Source organism: Grammomys surdaster, unplaced genomic scaffold, assembly GCF_004785775.1.
Source record: "Grammomys surdaster isolate TR1022 unplaced genomic scaffold, NIH_TR_1.0 125982, whole genome shotgun sequence".
NCBI classification, from domain to species: Eukaryota; Metazoa; Chordata; class Mammalia; order Rodentia; family Muridae; genus Grammomys; species Grammomys surdaster.
In genome coordinates this window covers 509,836-516,446 of record NW_021620798.1, presented here as the reverse complement: position 1 = coordinate 516,446, position 6,611 = coordinate 509,836, and positions in this window count along the sequence as shown.

Sequence of the window (6,611 nt, the reverse complement as noted above, 5' to 3'; positions counted from 1 at the left end):
CTCTCTCTCTCTCTCTCTCTCTCTCTCTCTCTCTCTCTCTCTCTCTCTCCTATTTTTTCAATCTTTTTATTGGATGTTTTCTTTATTTACATTTCAAATGTTATCCCCTTTCCTGTTTCTCCCCAGGAAACCCCTTTATTCCATTCTCCTCACCCTGCTTCTATGAGGCTGTTCCCCCAACCACCCAAGAACTAATTCTTACCAGATTAAAAGAACATTTTAATAAACTCACGGGATTCAGAGGCATTTGAGTTTCACCATTAAGTCTTTTTTAAAAATAATTAATTTAAGTTAATTTTATGTGTATTGGTGTGAGGTGTTAGATACCTTGGGACTGGAGTCACTGTTATATTCCTTTAGGGTAACAGTAGCATTGGTTCTACCCTAGATCCTGGGCCTATCTAGTCCCAGGTCTTGGCCACACAGGAAACTTTAGGTATGGGTTTCAATCTCATGGTGTAGGCTTTAAATCAAAACAGATCTTTGTTGGTTATTTCTTCAAGCTTTGTGCCACTACGACAACAGTGTGTCTTATAGGGAAGTCACCATTGTAGGATCTAAGATTATGTAGCTGAGTTGGTGTTTACCTTTATCTTTTGGTAGCATATAGAATGACTTCCAGTACCATGAACACTAGAGCCTTACTGTCAGTTTGTGGAGAGCAAGCAATAGCATTGGCAACAGCCTGCATTGCTTGGGGATTCCCTTGGGACCCTTTTCACTAATGGCTCAATTAGATGTAACCTATTACTGGAACTAGAAGCTTCATTTGGTGACCACAGATATTCATTTGGGGCTCTGTCCTCCCATTATTTGGAGATCTCATTTAGAGCACCTTCACATACATATATATATATATATTTTAGGAAGTGTCTAATGTTTTAGATTACTATACTACTCCTCAAATAGTCTTTCTGTCCCTCCCTACATCCTCTCCCTTACTCACCTCTTCCCCTCCCTCCCAGTTTGATTTTTTCCTGTTTCAGTCTCCATTCTTCATCCATGCAAAACTATCTCTTCTATTTCCTTTTCCTAGGGATAGCTGTCCCTCTGCCCTAGTTCCATGCTCTGCACCTAACTTCTGTAATTAGCTTGGTAATCATTGACTTAATAGTTAATATCTACATATAATCTCATATATATATATATATATATATATATATATATATATATATATATATCTTATTTGTCTTTTTGAGTTTCAGTTAACCTCACTAAAGATGATTTTTTTCTAGTTCTATCCATGTGCCTGTGAATTTCACAGTCTTTTGGAACAACTGAGTAAAATTTCATTGTGTAAATACACTACATTTTTTTATCCATTCATCTGTTTGTGGATATTTAAGTTATTTTCAATTTCTAGAATAAATAAATAGAGCAACTATGAACATGGTTGATCAAATGTCTATGTGGGAGGACGAGTCATCCTTAGGGTATATGCCCAAGAGTGCTATAGCTGGATCAATTCTCATCTTCTCAAGGAAACACCACACTGATTTCTACAGTGGTTGCACATGTTTGCATTCCTACCAGCAATAAATAGCTCTTTCCCTTACTCCACATCCTTGCTAGCATGAGCTGTCATTTGTTTTATTGATCTTGGCCACGCTGACTGGTGTAAGATGAAATCTCAAAGTAGTTTTGATTTGCATTTCCCTGATGACTAAGGATGTTAACATTTCTCTAAGAGCTTCTCAGCCATTTGAGTTTCATCTTTGGAGAATTCTCTGTTTAGACCTCTACTCCATTCCATATATATATTACCCTTCTCTCATATATTGCATCCTGACTACAGCGTCCCCTCTCTCCATTCCTCCCAGTCAGTTCCCTCTAGCCTGCCTACCCTCTCTTCCAGATCTACTCCTCCATTTCCCTTTAGAAAAAAAAAAAACAGGTCTTCCAGGGATATCAACTGAACATGGCATAACAAGTTACAATAAGACTAGGCACAAACTCTCATATCAAGGCAACCAAGTACTCGATTTTTAAATTAGGTTATTTACTTTCTTGATACCTTGTTTTTTGTGCTCTTTAAATATTTTGAATATTAGCTCTCTGTCAGATGTGTAGTTGGTCATAATTTTCCCATTCTGTAGACGGCTACAGTGTCCTTTGATGTAGACAAGACTTTCTGTTTCATGAGGTCCCATTTATTAATTGTCGATTTTAGTGCTTGTGCTAACAGTATTCTATTCAGAAAGTCTTTTCCTTTGCCAATAAGTTCAAGATCTTTTCTCACTTTCTCTTATATCAGATTCAGTGTATTTGGCCTTATAGATTCATACTTATCACCCTGCAAAAAAGCAACTCCAAAGGACCAATGTAGGTTGTAGGGCCTTGGGCAACCTTGTGAACTCAGGAACAAGGATTTCTTTTCATAGTTGCCCCAGCTGAGCTGAAATAGACAGGACCTTTTACCCTCTCAACGAGTTTGCTCAATCACCACTTGATGGCAGCCTTGGGAAGAGCATTCTTTTGGAATTGTTCCCTATTGTGGTGATCTCAGATTAGGTAGCTCTTTTCAGGTGAGGAACTCTAAAGAGGATATGTGTCAACTCTCTACCTACATTCTGGAAGACTTTGTGAATTATGGTTATAGTTAGCAAACTTCTAACAATTGAAAGGTCCAGAATAGAATTCAATGTTGACTCTGAGACTTTATAACTAGCACAAAGTGCCCTGGGACTACCGTCACTTTGAGAAGGATCTAGAACATGGTTTACATCCCCAACATGGAATTTTCTTATTTAAAACTCATATTATGTAAATAAGCAAGACTACTATGGACTCTTTTCCTTATATATGAAATAATAATCATAAATATTTACTTTTTTTAAAGAATGAAATAAAATCACATAATCATGAACACTTACTTGGCCATTGCTTCATACCCATCACCGAGGCCATCTGGCTCATGGATAACATTCAGATATTGAAATGAATGGATACATGAATGAATCAATAGATGTGGTATTCTATAAATACTAGCTTTTTAAAAATCAAAAAGCACTAGGTAGTTTTACATATTAACACATGTAAGATTTGAAATGCCCTATGATTACTGTGGCTTTATAACTTTCAGATGAGGAACGAGTATGATCATATTGCCTATAATCAGATGAGCTGGACTGAGAGCTCAGAGTTTTGTTTTTCTCCTATGCCAGTTGCTTTTCCTGCTATCTGTGGAACCATACACTGTATCCACCAGGTAGTAGATTTTCTCCCAGGCCTACATCTTCAGAATAAGGCATTCACATTTCCTATAGCTGAGAATGGTGACAATTTGATATTTACTAATAGCTTGTATAAAAATAGATGTTTTGTGTCTAATACTCTATCCACTCTCCCACCTTTTTCCTTCATAGAGACTTTTGTCAATGGAATATGCATCAGATGACTGAGAAAGAAGATTCATCAAAATTTGATACCATCAGTAAGACAATGCTAAAATCAGTATCATACAACATACTTTACATACTTTTAAAGGCACACTTTCCTATGCTGCTATAAGTGTCCTCTTCCTACTTTTCCATTATCTTCTGCTGATGTTTACTGGTATCTTGAATGGAATGTACTGATGAACTTGAGCAGGACTCATTCAAATAAAATCATCTTAAATCTATCAGTACACTCCGGTGACGAAGCTCAAGTTCATTAAATACCTTTTCAAGATACCCATTCATTCCAAGATACCCAAAGAACCAGTTGTGTGCTCTTTGTTTTTTATTGCCCCTGTGTCCTTTTAAGAATAAACCTCAACGCCAGGCGGTGGTGGCACACGCCTTTAATCCCAGCACTTGGGAAGCAGAGGCAGGCAGATTTCTGAGTTTGAGGCCAGCCTGGTCTACAGAGTGAGTTCCAGGACAGCCAGGGCTATACAGAGAAACCATGTCTTGAAAAACCAAAAAAAAAAAAAAAAAAAGAATAAACCTCCAAGAGTGTTTCTCTTCTTGACAAGGTAAAACTAGACTATGATAAGCCTTGCATGCACAGCCAGCCTCAGACCATCATCTCATATCTGTATGTTCAGGATGTTGAGTGCTTAAATCTTGTCTGGTAAACGAATCTTTCACACCTCAAGGCTAAAATAACTAAGTATCAAGATTCTTGAATGAACAACAGTGTGATAGCACACATACTTGGAAAGTATGGGGAACTTCAAAAATAGGCAATTTTTATTTTAGTTTTCTGGCACCAAAAGGAGCCCTGTCAGTTACATAGCACACTACTTAAGAAATAATGAGACTGAAATTGATTTTAAGAGTGGGTAATTATGACCTGGGAATCCTTGGGAGTACTCATCAGGCTCTTCATTTTCTCACGAGTGATCATTTTTTTTTCTACCCAGGCAATATCAGAGTATTACCTGGCTGTTCTTGTTTCTTGTTATTGTGATAAAATACTATGATAAAAGCAGCTTATGGGGAAAAGGAGCTTATTATGGGTCACAGTTCAAGGGTACACTCCATCATGATGGGAAGTCACAGCACCGGATGCTTAAAGCAGCTGGTTATGTGGTATCTAGAATAAGTAAGGAAGAAAAGAATAACAAATACTTCAGCTTTCTTTCTCCTTTTTATACAGTCCAGGAGGCAGTCAATGAACAGAGCTACCTTCAGTGGGCACACCTTCCCACCTCAACTGATGCCATCAAGAAAATTTCCCACAGGCATGCCCAAAGGCCCATCTTCCAGAAGGTTCTATATTCTGTTAAGGTAATAGCACTAATCAACACAATGACAATCATAAAATTATCAGTCATTGGCACCATCATGGCCAACTCCAAGATCATCTATCTATCTATCTATCTATCTATCTATCTATCTATCTATCATCTATCTATCTATCTATCTATCTATCTATCTATCTATCTATCTGTCTATCTATCTATATCATTCTAATATGTGATACTTCTTCTTGAGTATCCTCCAAGGTTGTTTTCTACCAGATTCCTCAGCTAGACTATTTCAGAATTGTTCACTCTGGCAGTTATCTTCCCTCATTCATTACAAATAATTGCTAATGTGTTCTTTAGATATAGTGTATGACTACTTTCTTCAGTTTTGACTCTCAGAAAATTATGTGTTTATGTAATAGTCACCACAAAATCTAATTGCCTCTATCTTGAAGATAACTCTTGAATATGATTATGTATATGAAGATACTTATATATTCACAGATTGTATATCTAATCCATAAGTTGGACTTTAGCCCTAGCTCCTAGATTCCTCCACTCAGTTTATGTGGTCACTCTTGCTTCTTACCAAAGTGAAAGGAGGCAGTGTCATTCTCTTGCTCCAAATACTTCTGACTACACACAAAAGAAAACCTGTATTTCTTGCTGTGCCTAAGAAGCTGTACTTGATCTGAGTCCTTCTGAGTTTTAAGGCTTACCTTTGCTTCCTCAAAAGACAAAGAGAAAAGTTCAGTTACTATGTACGAAAATCAAAAGGGATTTGCAAAGAAATCTTAATAATGTTTGCAGTTCTCATTATGTCCATTAAGTAGATGTTAAAACAAGACACATAAAGATTATGAAAGTCGTGGATTTATGTCCATATTGCAATCAGAAATACCAGAAAGATTCAGCCACTTTGATTTACTGGGCCTATCTCCCAAATCCTCTGACTAACTGGAGCACAAAACTTGAGAACATTATTACTGAGAAAAATAGAATAATGAAACTACTTAGAGAATAATGGCTACATCTTACAGCTGCATCTGATACAATTACATCTGTGCCTATCAGCTCAGTAAACAGTGCCAGGTTCTTTTGAGTAACTGTAGACAATAATAGGGGAGTTGGCAGCTATGTTTCCTGATGCAGATACTGGATATATGTGATTAATAAGACAGTAAAATTAATTAATAGACAGCAAAAGGCATTTATGACCTAAATATTTTGTTTAGACTCCAAGTAATGAGAAATATGAGTGCATTGAATATTATAAGTATAAATACTGTTTCACCAAAATCAGTTTCAAGTATTTCTGTGTATACATATGCTCATGCACATGCATATACCTAAAACATGTATATATGTATATTTGCACAGGAAAACATGTATGGATATAAATATGTGCATATGATAATGCACTAATAAAAATGCATGTGGTTACAACATATACATATAGTTCCAGCTATGCAAACTTAAAAACACATGGAGGCATATGGAAGAAACACATATTCATGTATATAAATACAGACATATGCATATGTGGGGAACACTTCTGGAGTTAACTTTGACTTTTTGCTTGTGATTAGTCATGAATGAGTCTGCTGACATCTGTCTTTGTTTTTAATCAAGGCGTGCATTATACCCTGACAAGTTCCTCTGCTTATGCATACGTCCTTGAGAGACTGTCCTAGCCTGAAGGAAATGGCCTTAGTCAAACATAGATATTGTGTACCATAAACTTGTGCAAATGCTTAATATGCATCACTAAAGTAGAGCTAATGTAGCCAGTGCCAAGCACATAAACATGATTTATTTTGCTTAATAAATGACTATATAGCACTTACTCTATTAGGCTTAGTGATAGCTGATTTATAAGTATTAAATTATTCAGTTTTCTCCACAATATCAGGACTGAGACTCTATTATTGTTCCT